The sequence below is a fragment of the Tamandua tetradactyla genome, chromosome 2 (genome assembly GCF_023851605.1).
Source record: "Tamandua tetradactyla isolate mTamTet1 chromosome 2, mTamTet1.pri, whole genome shotgun sequence".
Classification (NCBI taxonomy): Eukaryota; Metazoa; Chordata; class Mammalia; order Pilosa; family Myrmecophagidae; genus Tamandua; species Tamandua tetradactyla.
In genome coordinates this window covers 141,097,398-141,118,264 of record NC_135328.1, presented here as the reverse complement: position 1 = coordinate 141,118,264, position 20,867 = coordinate 141,097,398, and the positions used below count along the sequence as shown (strand labels likewise).

Below are 20,867 nucleotides of genomic sequence, written 5' to 3'. Positions count from 1 at the left end.
ATATGCACTTGTATATCCTGTTGTCTTGGGATGCAGTGTTCTGTGTATGTCTGTTAGGTCTAGTTCAGTTATCATATTATTCATATTCTTTATTTCCTTAAGGATCTTCCATTTGGATGTTGTATCTATTGATGAGTGTGGTGTATCAAAGTCTGCAACTGTCATTATAAGGACATCTGTTTCTCCCTTCAGTTTTGTCAGTGTTGCCTCATGTATTTTGGGGGCACCATGGTTAGGTGTATAAAAGTTTATGATTGTTCTTTCTTCTTGTTGACCTGCCCCTTATATTAATATATAGTGTCCTTCTTTAACTCTTGTAAGAGTTTTGCATTTAAAGTCTGTTTTGTCCTATATTAGCATAGCTATCTTAGCCTTTTTTTATTTTTTAATGGGCAGGCACTGGGAAACGAACTTGGGTCTCCAGCATGGCAGGCAAGGACTCTGCCACTGAGTCACCATTGCCCACCTGATCCTACTTTTTTTTTTTGGTGACTATTTGCATGGAATACTTTTTTCTAGCCTTTCACTGTCAACCTATTTGTGTCTTTGGGTTTAAGGTGAGTCTCTTGTAAACAGCATATATTTGGAACATGTTTTTTTAAATTCATTCTGCCAATCAGTGTCTTTTGTTGGGGGAATTTAATCCACTAACATTCAGTATTATTACTGTAAAGACAGTACTTATTTCAGCCATTTTAGCCTTTGGTTTTCATATCTTTTTTTTAAATCTTTTTACCCCTGTAGTTACTTTTACTTTTTAGTCATTGATAATCTTTATTTCTTCACACTGGACCTGGCCATTCCCTCCTGTCTTTCCTTTCAGCCTGCAGTACTCTCTTGTAGGGCAGGCCTGTTGTTGATGAGCTCTCTGTTTATCTGAATATTTTAAACTCTCCCTCAATTTTTTTTTTTTTAACATAGGCAGGCACCAGGAACCAAATTTCTCTCCAGTTTGAAGGACAGTTTTGCTGGATAAAGAAATTTTGGCTGGCAGGTTTTCTCTTTCAGTACCTTAAATATATCATACCACTACCTTCTCTCCTCAATGCTTTCTGATGAGAAATCGGCACTTAGGCTTATTGAGGATCCCTTGTATGTGACAAACTGATTTGTATTGCTGCTTTCACAATTCACTCTTTATCTTTGGCGTTTGATATTCTCTGAGTTGGTTTATTAGAGTTTATTTTGTTTGGAGTAGGTTTTGCTTATATATATATATATATGTTTTTATTTATTTTTTTAATTTTAGTTTTTTTGAGGAACCATATATATTTATGTCTTTCATAAGAGTTTAGAATTTTTTGGCCGTTATTTCATCAAGTAGGCTTTTGGCCCCCTTTCCTTTCTCTTCTCCTTCTGGGTCACCTAGGACCTGTATGTTTGTACACTTCATGCTTTCACACAAATCCCTGAGATGCTGCTCAATTTTTTTAATTCTTTTTTGTATTTGTTCTTCTAACTGTATGATTTTGATTATCCTGTCTTCTAGTTCACTGATTCTTTCTTTTTCCTGTTCAAATCTGCTGTTTTATGTCTCATATATTTTTAATCTCTTCTGTTGTGCCTTTCATCCCCATAATTTCTGTTATGTTCGTTTTATACTTTCAAATCTTCATTATGCTTACACAATGTCTTGATTAATATCCTTTATCTCTTTAACTGTATTTTCCTTCATCTCCTTGAATTGATTTCGGAGATTTGTTTAAACATTTTTGATTAGTTGTTTTAAATTATGTGTTCTTCTCTGAAGTTTTAAATTGTTCCCTTGACGAGGCCGTATCTTCTTAATATGACTTGTAGTTTTTTGCTGATGTCTAGGTATCTGTTTACCTTAATATTTTTAGTTGGAAGGTCAGTTTCTCTCTTTTACCTGGAATTTTATTGTTAATTGGCTTTGATTTAAGGCTCTTTGATACTTGGTTAAACTTATTCTTTAGAATAGCCCTTGTTTTATTATAGAAACAGGCTTTATGATGATTATTTAGTTTTTTTTTTTTTTAAATATGCTTATGCATAAGCTAAGATATCCTTTTCAGGTGATTATGATTTTCATATGTTTGTATCTTCATAATTTCCTGAAATAAGGAAAGTATTTATTAACGTAGGTCATTATTATAGCAATTTAGATATTTGTAAGAACTTTCTACTTGATATTGTGAGAACATTCAATTTTGACAGCTGATCAAATGGTATCTAAGTTAGTGTTTAATACTTAGAATTTAAGAACTTTGCTATCTGAATTGGTAGATTTTTTTCCCTGTTGCCTTAATTTTAAATTGGTTTGTGAAACTTACTGTGCAAAAACAGGCTTTACAATGATTATATGGATGCTTTATTTAAATATGCCTGAGGTTAAGTAAGATATCCATTTTTGGTGGTTCAAAGTGTGTTGTTTATTTTGTTAAGTAAAGAATTTTTAAAGAAAACATTTTTCTGTTCTTCTGATATCAAAGAGAAAGTTTCAGTTTGGTATTACATGTTTTTGCATTTTTTTAAACCTATGATTTTTACCCATTTTAACAAATTAGAGGAAGACTTCAGACTCAGAGCACTGAGCAAGCAATGGTATCTAGCTGAAATCTAATTTTTTGTTTTTATTTTATATATTTAATTTACCTCCTTTATTTGTAGCAAATGATATTGCTTTTCCATTAATGGTAGTAATATAAAGCTTCTGTTTTCAGATACATATTTTAATTCCTTAAGTAAACTTAAAAAGAATAGCCCATGTTTAACTGAACATATTTTTTTCATCTTTTCTTCATCTGAGTCTTTGCCTGTATATGTAATACAGTTTTAAAAATTGCAGTGTTTTGCAGTTGTTTCAGCTCCAGGAGAAATCTGCTTTCACTGTGTTCCTTCTCTGGGAATCTGATACTGTTGGATTTCTTTTTGTTTAACCTCTGTGGTCTTTATTTCATTGTCTCTAGCTCCTTTTGCCTGGTGGGCAGATTCTGGCATGAGGGTAACTCTCGAAAGGACTTTCCAGATTTGGTATTCCCAGTCAGAACAGACTCAGAGACCCACAAAGAGGGCACAGACTGACTCCAAAATGCCCTACGTAGGGGATCAGAAAAGATAGCAAAAGCCTCTTTGATGGCTCCAAAGGCTGTGCTTTCCTGGCCTGCCCAGCAAATTCAGTCCTTCAGCTAACTTTTCCCTGCAGCCCTATGGAAGCACTGTGTCTTCAAATCTCTGTTGCCTTCCCCCTCTGCCCTGAGCACTGTTAAAACAGTGGCTGCTGTCTTTGTCAGGGGCAGATTCAAACAGCCAGGATCTGAATTCGCTATTCAAAAACCATGATCAGTGGTGATAAACCTTGCTGTTTCCGTTTGCTAATGCTGCTGGAATGCAATATGCCAGAAATGGATTGGCTTTTATAAAGGGAATTAAGTTACAAATTACAATTATAAGGCTGTTAAAATGTCCAAATTAAGATATCAACAAGAGGATGCCCTCACTCAAGAAAGACCGATTGCACCCAGGGTTTCTCTGTCAACTGGGAAAGCATATGGCGACGTCTTTTGTCCTCTCCCAGCTTCTGTTTCAAATGGCTCTCTCAACTTCTGGTGTCTCCTGGGGCATTCCTGCATCCCCAAATGTCTGTCTCTGTCTCCTCTGAGCTCTCTCTCATAAAGGGTTTCAGTAAGTGGATTAAGACCCACCTTGAATGGGGCAGGGTCATATCTCCATGGAAACGACCTAATCAAAAGATTCCACCCAACTATAGGTCTGCTCCACAAGAGTGGATTAAAAGAATATGGCTTTTCTGACGTACCTAACAGCTTCAAACTAGCACATTTGCCTACCCCTTGTTCTTGGGGAAGAGGATTTTATGTCTCTTTCTGCCAGCAGTGAGCTAATGAGGACTGGACTGCAACGTGGCCCGCCATGAAAGTGGGGGATGGCACTGGCAGCTACCTCACAGAGAGAGCAACTCACTGTTCTTTATTGTAGTTACCAGCCTCTTTCTTCCTCTCATCACTGTGCTGTATTGTATTCTTTTGGCCTTTGTAACCCCAGAACAGTTGTTTCACATAGTTCCTACTAGTTGTTTTGGTGGAACGACTGAGTCCTGAAGCTCCCTAGTCCCCCATCTGCCCCGGAAGTCCTCTTCATCCATTTCTAACCTTCTAGCATTGTAACTCTTAATTCTTCATCTAAAGGAAATTAGGAAACAGTATCTGAACAAAATAGAGCACATTGTAAGAGCCCCAGACAAGAGAGAAGGAAAGGAGCAAAAAAAAAAAGGGATTTGAAGAAATACTGGCTGAAAATCTCCCAGATATAGCTGAAGATATAAATATGCCCAGCTGAGAAGCTCAACAAACTCCAAGCAGGATAAAGTCAAAGATATCCATGCCAAGATGTATTATAATGAAATTATCAAAATCCAAAGACAAAGAGAATTTTGAAAGCAGCAAGAGAGTAGCCACTTGTCACATACAAGGGATTCACAATCAGATGAACAGTGATTTTCTCATCGGAAAACATGCAGGCAAAAAGACAGGAATATTTAAAATTCTTAAGGAAAAAACTGTTAGCCAAGATTTCTGTATCTGGAAAATTATAGCAGTATTATTCACAGTCTCCCAAATGTGGAAACAACACAAATGTCTGTCAGCAGATGAATGGATAAACAAAATGTGATATATCCATTCATTGGACTATTACTCATCAGTAAAAGGAAATGAAGTGCTGATATATGCTGCAACATGGACTCATTGTAAGAGCGAAAAAGTGAGACCCAAAAGGATTTCTCTTATATGAAACACTATATAAGCAGATTCCTAGAGATAACAGAGTAGTGGTTACCAGAACTTGTGGGGAGGGGAAAATGTGCTTAAGAACTATGAGTTTCTGTTTGGGATGATGAAATTGTTCTAGAAATAGTTAGTGTTAAAGGTTGCACAACACTAGCAATATACTTAATGTCACAGAATTGTACACTTAAGATTAAAATGGGTTTTGAGTTATGTATATTTTACCACAATAAAAAAACTTGTACACATGTAAAAGGTCATTAATGAAAGCTATTGAATGATACACTGAATGCCTCAGAGTATAATAAGTAGAGAAAATGTGTGTGTGTATGTGTGTGTGTGTGTATAGTAGTTCCAATTTTGTTTAAAAGAAAGAAAGCTTGATAATTAAAAAATTACTCTAGATCGTGGAGTTGTAGGATACAAGTGACTTTTTTATTCTCTGTAATTTTTTAAAATTTATTTATTTATTAAAAATAATTAACAACAAATGAACTAAAACATTAACATGTGATCATTCCGTTCTACATATATAATCAGTAATTCACAATATCACTTCATTGCATATACATCATTTCTTAGCACATTTCCATCAATTCAGAAAGAGAAATAAAGACAACAGAAAAAGAAATAAAATGAAAACAGAAAAAAAAAAATTATACACACCATACCCCTTGCCCCTTGCTTTCATTGATCAGTAGTATTTCAGACTAAATTTATTTTAACATTTGTTCCCCCTATTTATTTTTTTTTATTTATTTATTTTTAAATTGTACTCCAATTTTATTTTGCATAAAAAGAAGAAACAGTATCAAACCTGTGAAATGAAATTTCAAATTTTTAGAAAGATCATGATTCACTATCCATGACACTCATAGACCTTCAGTGAAGGTTTATTTCTCATTTCTCACAGCTAGGATGGTCTTCTTTATAGACAGCCAGACTCTTTCATCCTGCATTTTTTATCCATTTTCTAGTGTTCTCTCCTGTTTAATGTTGCAAAGTAAATGGTCATCTTTTATATAATTAGCTTTTACATTCTGAAATAATTTTATTAATAACCTTGTGCTTTGTAGTCTAAATTATTCTAGTTTCTTTAGTCTTTAGCCTCCTCCTTTGAGATTAAAGCAATATTCCACTTCCTCTAAAATTTGCTTAATCCAAAATTAGGAGGAAAAACAATCCTTTCTAGTCTCTGACCAATATTAAAAAGTAAATGGAAAATTAGGTGATCTCTAAAGCATGTACATTTTGAATAAACAAAAATGAAAGATCCATTGTTAGCTCTGATTAATAATAGTGAATAGCATAGCGATTTTATGTTAATGCCAACCATTTCAATATTCTGCTTGAGCCTAAAGGATTTCAGGAATATTTGAAGGATGGGCACTCACAGGATACAGTGCTGGGTTGAAGCGCATATCCCCGCTGTGGCTGCGTGCTCTGTCAGGGCCACCTCCTCAGCCACGGGAGGCAGCAAGTACCCTGTCACAAGCTCCGTCTATTTTTTACCCAATTTTTATATTTGTTCATGTCTAAGGGATAGCTTGCCTGATTTCTTTCTTTTAGTTTTTGCTCTCTGTTTTGCTATCCTTCTGCCCCTGAATTCTGCCTCCAGCATTAAAATTTATTTTCCTACCATATGTGCCTGTGATTTTGTCCTAAATTTCTGTATTCCATGTCACTCTTCATGGCACTTCATTTCACTCTTCACGTTTAGCATCAGTGACCGATTTTGATTTTAAAATAGCAGTGTAGTATCTTTTATTGCTGTCCAGAGTCAGAGACTCTGAGCTCAATCAAACCCATGGAAATTATATCATGGAAAGATGCCCCATGGACTCCATCTAGGATTCCAGGTCTCCACTCCCTTTTTCTTGGATTTACTGGTACCCTCTCACCTCTTAAGGGTAACCTGAGAGGGGCAGGGCCTAGTCTTATGGCATGCACGGTGGAATGTTGGTGAAAATGGCCCCAATCATTCCCCTGCTTTAAGACAGCCTTTTGTGATGTGACTTCATGGCACTTCCCAACAGGTAGCCTCTGTTTCCCATCACTTGATTCTGGGCTGGGATTCTGACCTGCTTTGGCCAATGAGTGTGGCTGAACTTATAGTATGCCAAATTGGAATTACCTTGGTGGACTGGTGCACTCCCATCTCCTCCTTCTGAGTCCTGGAACCACCATAAGGAGTGGCATGGCCACTGGCAGGTGACAGACCATGTGCAGGAGAGCTGACCCATCTCACTGGCCTACCAACTGAGCACAAATGCAAGAGGGAGTCTGACTGAACAGCCACACCAACCCATAGATGCAGAAATGAATGGTTGTTGTTTAAACTACTAAATGTAGGGGAAGGGTGGTTTGTTATGCAGCATTATTGCAGCAATAGCTAACTGATACAACCTGGATGGGCATTGTGGTAGGCTGAATTATGCATCCCAGAAAAACATGTACTCAATCTGGATCCACTCCTGTGGGTGTGAACCCATTGTAAATAGGACTTTTGGGAGATGTCATTTTTAGTTAAAGTGTGGCCAACTGATCAGAATAGCATTTAATTCTATCACTGGAGGCCTTGTAGAGAAGGCCACAAGGAGAAGGTGACCAGGAGGAGAAGCTGGAAGTTGATGGAACCTTCTCAGGTTGATTCTCCCCCAGGTTTAGTTCTTTCTTAGTAGAGTCAATGTCGCAGCAATCTCAGAAAGGGCAGGGAGGCTTGACCTTCAAATATGGGGATTCCATCTCTCTTCAGCAAGGAACTCCTCGGACTCGTCATCTTCCTCCAGGAGACCCAAGTCTACTGGCTGTTTTTTCTCTGACATCACGACTCTCCGCACCCAAAGCAAGGACAGAAAGGAGAAAGGAAGCCTCGCACTTCCTCACAGCAACCCTCGCACGGTGGCCGTCTCCGAGGCCGGCACTACCATACCCCCCTATTTATTTTTATTCCATATGTTTTACTCGTCTGTTGATAAGGTAGATAAAAGAAGCCTGGACACAAGGTTTTCACAATCACACATTCACATTGTGAAAGCTATATCATTATTCAGTCATCATCAAGAAACATGGCTACTGGAACACAGCTCTACATTTTCAGGCAGTTCCCTCCAGCCTCTCCATTACATCTTGACTAACAAGGTGATATCTACTTAATGCATACGAATAACCTCCAGGATAACCTCTCGACTCTGTTTGGAATCTCTCAGCCATTGATACTTTGTCTCATTTCACTCTTCCCCCTTTTGGTTGAGAAGGTTTTCTCAATCCCTTGATTCTGGGTCTCAGCTCATTCTAGGATTTTTCTCAATCCCTAGATGCTGAGTCTCAGCTCATTCTAGGATTTCTGTCCCACATTGCCAGGAAGGTCCACACCCGTGGGAGTCATGTCCCATGTAGACAAGAGAGGGTGGTGAGTTTGCTTTTTGTCTTGGCTGGAGAGAGAGGCCACATCTGAGGAACAAAAGAGGCTCTCTTGGGGGTGACTCTTAGGCCTAAATTTTAAGCAGGCTTGACCTATCTTTGTGGGGTTAAGTTTCATATGAACAAACCCCAAGACTGGGGGCTCAGCCTATAGCTTTGGTTGTCCACACTGCTTGTGAGAATATCAAGAATCCAACTTGGGGAAGTTGAATTTCTCCCCACTCTCACCATTCCCCGAAGGGGGCTTGCAAACACCCTTCCAGTCACTGATCAAATCAGTCTGGGATTCATCGGGGCATCACTCTGGACAAACCAACAGAATCTCATGTCCTACCCAAGATTCCAAGTACTTATGGTGTTCAGTCAAGCTATCTACATAAGTTATGTTAGGAAATGCACTAGTCAAAATATAAATTTTGTCCCAAATAAGCATTTTTTGTTTTAGTGTCAAACGTAAGGTGAAATTTAAAAATACTAATTACCATCTATTTTCGGCACCCTGCACTAATGGCATTCCTTTGTTCTTCCTCATGCACAAAGTTTTTTAAATTTGTACATTTAGTCACTATTATTATACACTCTAGGCATTCCTAGATTATACCAACTCATTCTTAAACATCTCTCTCTTTCTGATTTCACTTGTGCCCCAGCCCTCCTCCCTCTATCATTCTCACATGCAGTTTCATTCAGTGTTTTAACATAATTGTATTGCAGTTAAGTAGTATTGTGCTGTTCATTTCTGAGTTTTTATATTTAGTACTGTTGCACAATCTGTATCCCTTCATCTCCAATTACCCAATATCTTACCCTATTTCTATCTCCTGATGGTCTCTGTTACCAATGAAATATTCCAAGTTTATTCACTAATGTCAGTTCATATCAGTGAAACCATACAGTATTTGTCCTTTTGTTTTGGGCTAATCTCACTCAGCATAATGTCCTCATGGTCCATCCATGTTGTTACATATTTCGTAACTTTATTCTGTCTTACAGCTTCATGATATTCCATCGTATGTATATACCACAGTTTGTGTAGCCATTCATCTGTTGATGGACATTCTGGCTGTTTCCATCTCTTTGCAATTGTAAATAATGCTGCTATAAACATTGGTGGGCAGATGTCCGTTTGTGTCTTTGCCCTTATGTCCTTTGAGTAGATACCTAGCAATGATATTACCAGGCCATATGGCAAGTCTATATTCAGCTTTTTGAGGAACCGCCAAACTGCCTTCCACAGCAGTTGCACCATTTGACATTGCCACCAACAGTGGATAAGTGTGCCTCTTGCTCCATATCCTCTCCAGCACTTGTCATTTTCTGTTTTCTTGATAATGGTCATTCTGGTGGGCGTGAGATGATATCTCATTGTGGTTTTGATTTGTATTTCTCTAATGGCCAGGGAAGTTGAGCATCTCTTCATGTGCCTTTTGGCCGTTTGTATTTCCTCTTCTGAGAAGTGTTCGTTCAAGTCTTTTGCCCATTTGCATTTGGATTGGCTGTCTTTTTGTTGTTGAGTTGAACAATCTCTTTATAAATTCTGGATACTAGACCTTTATCTGATATGTCCTTTCCAAATATTGTCTCCCATTGTGTAGGCTATCTTTTTACTTTCTTGATGAAGTTCTTTGATGCACAAAAATGTTTAATTATGAGGCTTTCCCGTTTCTTTCTTTCTTCAGTGCTTTTGCTTTGGGTGTAAGGTCTATAAAACTGCCTCCAATTATAAGATTTACAAGATATTTCCCTACATTTTCTTCTAACTGTTTTATGGTCTTAGACCTAATGTTTAGATCTTTGATCCATTTTGAGTTAACTTTTGTATAGGGTGTGAGATACGGGTCCTCTTTCATTCTTTTATGTATGGATATCCAGTTCTCTAGGCACCATTTATTGAAGAGACTGTTCTGTGCCAGGTGAGCTGGCTTGACTGCCTTATCAAAGATCAGTTGTCCGTAGATGAGATGGTCTATATCTGAACACTTTATTCAATTCCATTGGTCTACATATCTATCTTTATGCCAGTACCATGCTGTTTTGACCACTGTAGCTTCATAATGTGCCTTAAAGTCAGGCAGCATGAGACCTCCAGCTTCATTTTTTTTCCTCAGGATGCTTTTAGCAATTCGGGGCACCCTGCCCTTCCAGATAAATTTGGTTATTGGTTTTTCTATTTCTGAAAAGTAAGTTGTTGGGATTTTGATTGGTATTGCACTGAATCTGTAAATCAATTTGGGTAGAATTGACATCTTAACTATATTTAGTCTTCCAATCCATGAATATGGTATGCCCTTCTGTCTATTTAGGTCTTCTGTGATTTCTTTTAACAATTTCTTGTAGGTTTCTTTGTATAGGTCTTTTGTCTCTTCAGGTAAATTTATTCCTATATATTTTATTCTTTTGGTTGCAATTGTAAATGGAATTCGTTTCTTGATTTCCCCCTTAGATTGTTCATTACTAGTGTATAGAAACACTACAGATTTTTGAGCGTTGATCTTGTAACCTGCCACTTTGCTGTACTCATTTATTAGCTCTAGAAGTTTTGCTGTGGATTTGGGGGGAGGGGGTTTCAACATATAGTATCATATCATCTGCAAACAGTGATAGTTTTACTTCTTCCTTTCCAGTTTTGATGCCTTGTATTTCTTTTTCTTGTCTAATTGCTCTAGCAAGAACTTCCAACCCAATGTTGAATAACAGTGGTGATAGTGGACATCCTTGTATTGTTCCTGATCTTAGGGGGAAAGTTTTCAGTTTTTCCCCATGGAGGATGATATTAGCTGTGGATTTTTCATACATTCTCTTTATCATTTTAAGGAAATTCCCTTCTATTCATGTCCTTTGAAGTATTTTCAACAGGAAAGGATGCTGAATTTTGTGAAATGCCTTTTCTGCATCAATCGAGATGATCATGTGGTTTTTCTACTTTTTTTTTTTTTTTTTTTTTTTTTTTAGAGAGAGAGGGAGGAAAGGAAGGAAAGACAGAGAAGGAAGGAAGGATGGAAGGAAGGAAGGGAGGAAGAAAGGGAAACATTTTTAAACATTTTCTTGTTTTATTATATTTTGTTTGTTTGTTTGTTTTTTACATGGGCTGGGGCCGGGAATCGAACCGGGGTCCTCCGGCACGGCAGGCAAGCACTCTTGCCCGCTGAGCCACCGCGGCCCGCCCCTCTACTTTGATTTGTTGACATAGTGTGTTATATTAATTGATTTTCTTATGTTGAACCATCCTTGCATCCCTGGGATGAATCCCACTTGGTCATAATGTATAGTTCTTTTAATCTGTACCTGGATTCAATTTGCTAGAATTTTGTTGAGGATTTTTGCACCTATATTCATTAGAGAGATTGGTCTGTAGTTTTCTCTTTTTGTAATTTCTTTGTCTGGCTTTGGTATGATGGTGATGTTGACTTTGTAGAATGAATTAGGTAGCTTTCCCTACTCTTCAATATTTTGAAAGAGTTTGAGCAGGATTGTTAGTAATTTTTCCTAGAATGTTTGGTAGAATTCGCATGTGAAGCCATCTGGTCCTGGACTTTTTTTGGGGGGGGGGGGCTTTTTAATGACTGATTCAATTTCTTTACTTTTGATGGGTTTGTTGAGGTCATCTATTTTTTCTTGAGTCAAAGTTGGTTGTTCGTGCCTTTCTAAGAAGTTGTCCATTTCATCTACATTGTATTTAGTAACGTAAAGTTTTTCATAGTATCCTGTTATTACTTCCTTTATTTCTGTGGGGTCAGTGGTTATGTCTCCTCTTCCATTTCTGATTCATTTATTTGCATCCTCTCTCTTCTTCTTTTTGTCAGTCTTGCTAAGGGTCCATCAATCTTATTGATTTTCTCATAGAATCAGCTTCTGGTTTTATTGATTTTCTCTATTGTTTTCATGGTCTCAATTTCATTTATTTCTGCTCTAATCTTTGTTATTTCTTTCCTTTTGCTTGCTTTGGGGTTAGTTTACTGTTCTTTCTCTAGTTCTTCCAAGTGGACAGTTAATTCCTTGATTTTTGCCCTTTCTTTTTTTTGATATAAGCATTTAGGGCAATAAATTTCCCTCTTAGCACTGCCTTTGCTGCATCCCATAAGTTTTGATATGTTGTGTTTTCATTTTCATTCGCCTCGAGATATTTACTGATTTCTCTTGTAATTTCTTCCTTGACCCACTGGTTGTTTGAGTGTATTGTTGAGCCTCCTCATAGTTGTTAATTTTCCAGCACTCTGCCTATTGTTGATTTCCAACTTCATTCCTTTATGATTTGAGAAAGTGTTTTGTATGATTTCAATCTTTTGAAATTTATTGAGACTTGCTTTGTGACCCAGCATATGTTCTATCTTTGAGAATGATCCACGAGCACTTGAGAAAAAGGTGTATCCTGCTGTTGTGGAGTGTAATGTTCTATAAGTGTCTGTTAAGTCTAGCTCATTTATTGTATTATTCAGATTCTCTGTTTCTTTATTGATCCTCTGTCTAGATGTTCTGTCCATTGATGAGAGTTTGGAATTGAAGTCTCCAACTATTATGGTACATGTGTCTATTTCTCTTTTCAGTGTTTTCATAGTTTGTCACATGTATTTTGGAGCATTGTGGTTCGGTGCATAAATATTTATGTTTGTTATATGTTCATGCAGATTTGTTCCTTTTATTAGTACATAGTATCCTTCTTTGTCTCTTTTAACTGTTTTACATTTGAAGTCTAATGTATTGCATATTAGTATAGCTACTCCTGCTCTTTTCTGATTGTTATTTGCATGAAATATATTTTCCCAACCTTTCACTTTCAACCTATGTTTATCTTTGGGTATAAGATTTGTTTCCTATAACCCATTCTGCCAGTCTATGTCTTTTGATTGGGGAGTTCAGTCCATTAACGTTTAGTGATATTACTGTATGGGTAGTAATTTCTTCTGCCATTTTGCCTTTTGGATTTTATATGTCATATCCAATTTTCCTTCTTTTTACCTTTACTCATAGTCTTCATTTCTACACTCTTCTCCACACCTCTCTTTTGTCTTTTCATATCTGTCTCTAGTGCTCCCCTTAGCATTTCCTGCAGAGCTGGTCTCTTGGTCACAAATTCTCTCAGTGATTTTTTGTCTGAAAATATTTTAATTTCTCCCTCATTTTTGAAGGAGAATTTGCTGGATATAGAATTCTTGGTTGGCAGTTTTTCTCTTTTAGTAATTTAAATATATCATCCCACTGTCTTTCACCTCCATGGTTTCTCCTGAGAAATCTACACGTAGTCTTACTGGGTTTCCCTTGTATGTGATGGATTGCTTTTCTCTTGCTGTTTTCATGATCCTTTCTTTCTCTTTGACCTCTGACATTCTGATTAATAAGTGTCTTGGAGTATGTCTCTTTGGATCTATTCTCTTTGGGGAACGCTGCACTTCTTGGATCGGTAATTTTAAGTCTTTTATATTAGTTGGGAAATTTTCAGTGATAATTACCTCCATTAGTTTTTCTCCTCCTTTTCCCTTCTCTTTTCCTTCTGGGACACCCACAACACGTATATTCGTGCGCTTCATATTGTCATTCAATTCCCTAACTCCCTGCTCATATTTTTCCATTTTTTTCCCTATAGTTTCTCTTTCATGTTTGATTTCAGATGTTCTGTCCTCCAGTTCACTAATCCTATCCTCTGCCTCTCGAAATGTACCATTGTAGGTTTTCATTGTTTTTTTTTTCATCTCTCCTACTGTGCCTTTCATTCCCGTAAGTTCTGTGATTTATTTTTCCAGACTTTCAGTTTCTTCTTTTTGTTCGTTCCTTGCCTTCTTTATTTCTTCCCTCAAGTCATTGATTTGGTTTTTGATGAGGTTTTTCATGTCTGTTCGTATATTCTGAATTAATTGTTTCAGCTCCTGTATCTCATTTGAATTGTTGGTTTGTTCCTTTAACTGGGCCATATCTTCAATTTTCCTAGTGTGATTCGTTATTTTTTGCTGGTATTTAGCCATTTAATTACATTAACAAGTTTATTCTAGTGATTGCTTTCACTTCCTTTTACCTAGGGTTTCCTTACTGGATGAATTTGTTGTCTGTCTGTTCTTTGACATTCCGTTCAGCTTCATCTGGACCTCTCAGCTTAGGTTTTGTTTAATAGAGTATAATTTTTCAGTTCTTGTTTTCTTGTTTCTTGCCCTGCTTGTATGGTGCCTTTTTTTACCCCCACCCTTAGGAGGGTCTGCTTAGGTATTATAGACCCCAGCCGGATTTTCCCAGAGCAAACTGGCCTCCTATCTAGGGGAAGGAGTCTCCTGCATCGGTTTTCCCTGAGGATGAGACCCAGCAGGTTGAAAGACTTTCCTGTGAAGTCTTGCACTCTGTTTTTCTTATCCTGCCCAGTATGTGGCACTTGTCTGCCTGTGGGTCCCACCAACATAAGATGATGTGGTACCTTTAACTTTGGCAGACTCTCCCTGCTGGGGGCGTTGTGGAGACAGAGGAGAGGTTGTAGGCTGGTTTTAATGGCTTCAAATTACTAAGCTGTGGTGTCTGAATTCCTTGAGGGAGGGATTCACCTGAGTTGGGCTTCACCCCTCCCCTGGGGAAGGCACAGGCTCCAGACAAGCCCTCAAACAAGCTTATTTCTGCCTATGCCTGGGGCAGTTGCAACCTGAGAAGCCCTGCCACTGAATCCAGAGGCAGTGAAGCCTTTGTAGAAACACAGCCACAAAAACCTCTGTTTCTTTTTTCTTTTGCCATTAGCTTGATGAGCGACCTCTGCTTTGACTAGGTTCACCTGAGCTGAGGGCCTATTTTTAGTAGTAAGAATTTGTTAATTAATGCCACAGTTGGTGTTTGGTTGGGTTCAGCCCCTGGTGCTGTAAAGTCTCTTTCCTTTCCCCTCTGGGAATCAGCCTGTTGGGGAGGGGCCCTGGCTGCCGTGGCTTGGGGACCTCACAGTTCTCGGGAGGCTCGCAGCCGGTCCAGCTCGTCCAGACTGGGGTATGCTGTGTGATCAGTCACTGATGTGGCCGCAGGAGCTGTTCTGTACTGTTTCTGGTTATTTAGTAGTTGTTCTGGAGGATGAACTAAAACACACACATTGCTAGTCCGCCGTCTTGGCCTTTCCTCTCAGCATCCTTTTCTCTCTAATTTTTGTGTTTCAGTGTCTTTTTATTTTTAGTGGGAGGATAAATAGATATTTTAATGGAATATTTACACTTGCTGTGTTTTCTATACAAAAGTGAATCCCTGTTTTCACTCCCACTTATACGTTGGTTTTGTTTCTATCATCCTCCCAATTTCCTCAGCTTCCCATATCTATGAGTGTCTTTTTTTTTAATGTTGTTCTAGGCATATGTTTATTTTAATAGATTCTTCTGCAAGATAATTGTTCACTTGCAATACTGCCACCCACTCCTGCCCTTACAACATACACTCTTTCAGTGACAAAGGCAGAGAAAAGGGTGATGCATGCCATTAATAATTAAAATCTCTTAACTTCCATTCCAATGTGCTTAAGATCTTTCTGAAGAATGTAACTGCTCACCATTTCACTAACCTGGCACTGGAAATATGCATAATCATAGCTCACTACACAGTACTTCTAATCTAATAAATTCATCCCTCAAGTTTCCATGTTTAAAAGGAAAAAAGTAGGGCAGGCCATGGTGGCTCAACAGGCAGTGTTCTCACCTGCCATACTGGAGACCCAGGATCGATTTCCAATGCCTACCCATGCAAAAAAGGAAAAAGAAGTGTGAAGCAGAGAATAGTAAATGGACGACTAGGTATCCCTGAATCAGTCCAACCAGAGCCACCAATAAGAAAATAGAGTCTACTAGAATTCTTTGTGCCTCACCTCCTCAGCTAAATTTCTTTGAAAATCACATTTCAAATGTCACATGATCTCCTTCAAATTTGTCTTTTTTTCACAAATTAGAGTCAACGTTGCCTTAGAAGAGTACATAGACAGCTTGTGTCTCTAAATGAGGACTTTTTAAAACTTTGGAATTAGCGAAAGTAAGAACATCTTTAGAATTTTTAAGCTCAGTGATGCACAGTTGTAATGTCTTCTCTTAGTTCACAGGTGTTTATGTTGCTATTTTTTTAATAATAAACTTTTTTTGTTGAGTTTTAGGTTTGTAGAAAAATTGCTCAGAAACTACAACATTCTGATATCCCCTTTTCCCCAGTTTTTGCTGTTATTTACCATCTTGAATTAGTGCGGTATATTTGTTACAATTGAACAGATATTGATAAATGATTGTTGACTAAAGCCCACAGTTTGTGTTTGGGTTCATTCTTGTGATATTCATTCAGTCCTGTGGGTACTGACAAATATGCCCTGTCATTTCTCCACCTTTACATTATTTTCCAGAGCAGTCCCACTTCCTTGAAATGCCCCTGTGCGCCACATGTTCATTCTCCCCTCCCCCTGAACTCCTGGCAACCACTGATCTCTCTGTTGTCTCTATAAATTTGCCTTTTCCAGAATGTCATATTGTTGAAATCATACAGTATGTAGGCTTTTTTCTGGTGTTTTTTAGTCAAAGAGAGGGTGCATCTTTTATGGATCCTACCATTTATTTCAGATAGAACCATTATTAGATGTCTTTGAACGATGATTTCTGGGCCTTTCTTAATTTCTTTCAAAAAGAAATTACACTGAAAGCATACAGTAATTGCTTATTCAATTAGATACGAAGAAATGCAAGAAGATATTTAAAGGCCTCTAGGAATGCCTAGAGTGTGCAATGATAGGGACTAATTGTAAAAATTAAAAAATGTTTTTGCATGAGGAAGAACAAGGGAATGTCAATATTGCAGGGTGTTGAAAATAGATGGTCATTCATATTTTAAAATTTCAACTTCTGTTTGAGACTAAAGCAAAAAATGTTTATTTGGTAAAAAAATTGTATCTTGACTAGTGAATTTCCTAATTTAACTTATATTGATAGTTTAATTGAACACCATAAGTACGTGGTGAATAGGGCATGAGATTTTGTAGGTTTGTCCAGTGTGATACCCCGATAAATCCCAGAGTGATTTGAACAGCGATAAAAGTATTTGCAAATTCCTCTTGGGTGAATGGTGAGAAAGGGAGAAAATTGAACTTCCGTAATTTGGAGAATTCCTGATATTCTCACAAACACTGGGGACAACCATATCAATAGGCCAAGCCCTCAATCTTGGGATTTGTTCATATGAAACTTATCCCTGTAAAGGATAGGCTAAGCCTACTAAAAATTAGCCCTAAGAATCACCCCAGAGCACCTCTGTTGTTGCTCAGATGTGGACTCTCTTTCTATCAGCCAACATGGCAAGCAAACTCACCGCCCTCCCCCTCTCTTCATGGGTCATGACTCCCTGCAGTGTAAACCTCCCTGGCAACTTGGGATAGAAATCCTAGAATGAGTTGGGACTCAGCATCAAGGGATTGAGAAAACCTTCTTGACCAAAAAGGGAAAGAGAGAAATGAGACAAAATAAAGTGTCAGTGGCTGAGAGATTTCAGAGTCGAGGGGTTATCCTGGGGCTTATTCTTATGTATTATATAGATATCCCCTTTTTAGTTTAAGGTGTATTAGAGAGGCTAGAGGGAAGTACTTGAAACTGTAGAGCTGTGTTCCAGTAACCATGTTTCTTGAAGATGAATGTATAATGATATAGCTTTCGCAGTGTGACCATGTGATTGTGAAAACCTTGTGTCTCATGTTCCCTTTACCTACAGTATGGGCAGATGGTTAAAAAAATATGGATAAAAATAAATAAATAATAGAGGAAACAAGTGTTAAAATAAATTGAGTGGTTTGAAGTACTAGTGATCAATGAAAGGGAGTGGTAAGTGGTATAGGAAAAAAATAAGGGGAACAAAGGTTAAAATATATTGGGTAGATGGAAATCTAGTGGTCAGTGAGAGGGAGAGGTAAGGGATATGGTATGCATGAGTTTTTCCTCTTTTCTTTTTTTTCTTTTTCTGGAGTGATGCAAATGTTCTAAGAAATGATCATGGTAATAAATATACAGCTATATGATGATATTGTGAACCATTGATGGTATATCAAATATGGAATGTTTATATGTTAACAATGTTCATGTTTGTTGTTTTATTTTGTCAATAAAAATATTACAAAAAAAGATCCAAAGGCCGTTATCTCAAATCATATATACTGCTTGAGTCTGAATGATCACATTAAATGATTCTGCTTAATAATCTGCGATTCTTGAAATCAAAGGCAACTATATACCATGTTGATAGGCAAATGGTATAATTTTAAAGCCAGTTTTATTTATTTATTTTTTTTTTTAATTTTTTTTCTTTTTTTGAAGGAAGGAAGGATGGAAGGAAGGAAGGGAGGAAGAAAGGGAAACATTTTTAAACATTTTCTTGTTTTATTATATTTTGTTTGTTTGTTTGTTTTTTACATGGGCTGGGGCCGGGAATCGAACCGGGGTCCTCCGGCACGGCAGGCAAGCACTCTTGCCCGCTGAGCCACCGCGGCCCGCCCTAAAGCCAGTTTTATTTTTTAAAGATCATATCCAGTTCAATAAGTAAATTATGTATTGATGAAACATCAAAATATGGATGATGAATAAAAAGGCACACTCTAAAAGAAAAGTCCAAGAGTTAAAAGAGTAGAACAATTTGTTTTGTTTTGTTTCTAAGCAGGCATATTAAGATGATCTTTTCAGGTAAAAGTTTCTTTCCACCAACTGAAGGAGACAGTTAACACTGGCTTCTTTCCACCTTCATTTAAAGCCCTCTCTTCTGTGGTTGGTGTCTGAGAAAGTGCTTAGTTTTCTGTGTAGAGGTGATACATCAGGGCTACAACCAGTGCTGATATGGCTGGGATCACTCAGTTGGTCTGCCAGCTGGAATGAGAATTAACAGTTGTAATAAGAGTGTCTGAAGGTTTGATTATCTTTGATCAGTCATCTGGATGAAGCTCCCCAATGATAAATATTTTGGAAAGTTCTTAAAGGTGTAGAGTGCCCAGTATCCTCAAAGTTTTCTGTAGCATCACCTCCAGCTTGTTCTTTTAAGACTTCCTCCCCACCGAAATGCTCCTCCAGAAACTTGGTACCCTTGTGGTGCAAGATGACCCAGGTGCTCTTGCTGTGTTGTGTTTCTGGATCTCCTGTAGTGTGTCGTGCAGTACTTAACAATCCCATCCAACAGTTCCACCATCTCTGCACGCTGTGAGCCTCAGGAGCCGAGCACACATACCTAGGCAGCCGATTGCCCACAGCATGTCTTGCAGGCCTAGGAATGTCTTTTTAATATGTCTCTTGGACTCCAATCTTATGCCTTGATATCATTTGTGACCTACAAGCTGATATGCCTGCTTTCTTTGTTTCCTTAACAGTATATCTTTTGTAACAGTCTCATCTTTCTAAAATCTGTTCAGTGGTTCCTTGTCGTCAGTTAGATAAAAGGCAAACACTATGAACTGGCATTACAGTCTACTTACCAAACCACAATGTCAGTTCAGTATCATCTGCTTATGCTCACCATTATCCATAGTCTAGTTTCTTTTTAGTCCTCTACACATTAGGTCTGCAGTTGCACCCTCTTGTCCAGTTCAGATTCTGTATTTGCCGGCCCAATTAATTTTTTGTCTGCATGAGATCATTCCCATTGCTTTAGCACTAGGTCCCTTTCTGCATCTTCTAGTATACTTGCCTGGTTTTATGTATTTTCTTCTTGCTTAACTCGACTCAGTGGTGTTTGAGATTAGGACTCCCTTCCCATTTTAGTACTCTTTTTTTTTTTTTTTTAACTTTTATTATTAATTAAAAAAAATTAACAAATAAAACATTAAGATATCATTCCATTCTACATATACAATCAGTAATTCTTAATATCATCACATAGTTGCATATTCATCATTTCTTAGAACATTTGCATCAATTTAGAAAAAGAAATAAAAAGACAACAGAAAAAGAAATAAAGCGATAACAGAGAAAAAAAAAGATTATACATACCATACCCCTTACCCCTTGCTTTCATTTACCACTAGCATTTCAAACTAAATTTATTTTAACATTTGTTCCCCCTATTATTTATTTTTATTCCATATGTTCTACTCTTCTGTTGCTATAGTAGCTAAAAGGAGCATCAGACACAAGGTTTTCACATTCACAGAGTCTCATTGTGAAAGCTCTATCATTGTTCAATCATCATCAAGAAACATGGCTGCTGGAACACAGCTCCACATTTTCAGGTAGTTCCCTCCAGCCTCTCCACTACATCTTGAACAACAAGGTGATATCTACTTAATGCATAAGAATAACCTCCAGGATAACCTCTTGACTCTTTGGAATCTCTCAGCCATTGACACTTAGTCTCATTTCACTCTTCCCCCTTTGGTCGAGAAGATTCTCTCAATCCCTTGATGTTAATTCTCAGCTCATTCTAGGGTTTTTCTCAGTCCCTTGATGCTGAGTCTCAGCTCATTCCAGGATCTCTGTCCCACGTTGCCACAGTACTCTTTTTTAAAGGCCCTAAACAAGTCTTAGAGTGCAATAGGAGCTTAATATTTGAGAGGTCTGAGTTCTACCACTGAAATAAAGATGAAATGAGATGATGTATATATAAATATAAAGCACCACACATCAGTTGATGTAACGTGTATTGCTTATTGCATGCTACTTTTCCTCTCCAAAACCACCACAGACAGCTCTGTCTGATTTAAACATTAGGTCTTAGGCTCAGCGTCCTTTACTTTATTCA

At 37.7% G+C, this 20,867-nt stretch overlaps 1 protein-coding gene across 3 annotated transcripts in view; it reads left to right on the top strand.

Moving 5' to 3' along the window:
• Window positions 1–20,867, top strand: part of KATNA1 (katanin catalytic subunit A1) — an 83,197-nt gene that overhangs the window by 40,053 nt on the left and 22,277 nt on the right. The gene's annotated exons all lie outside the window — the stretch shown is intronic.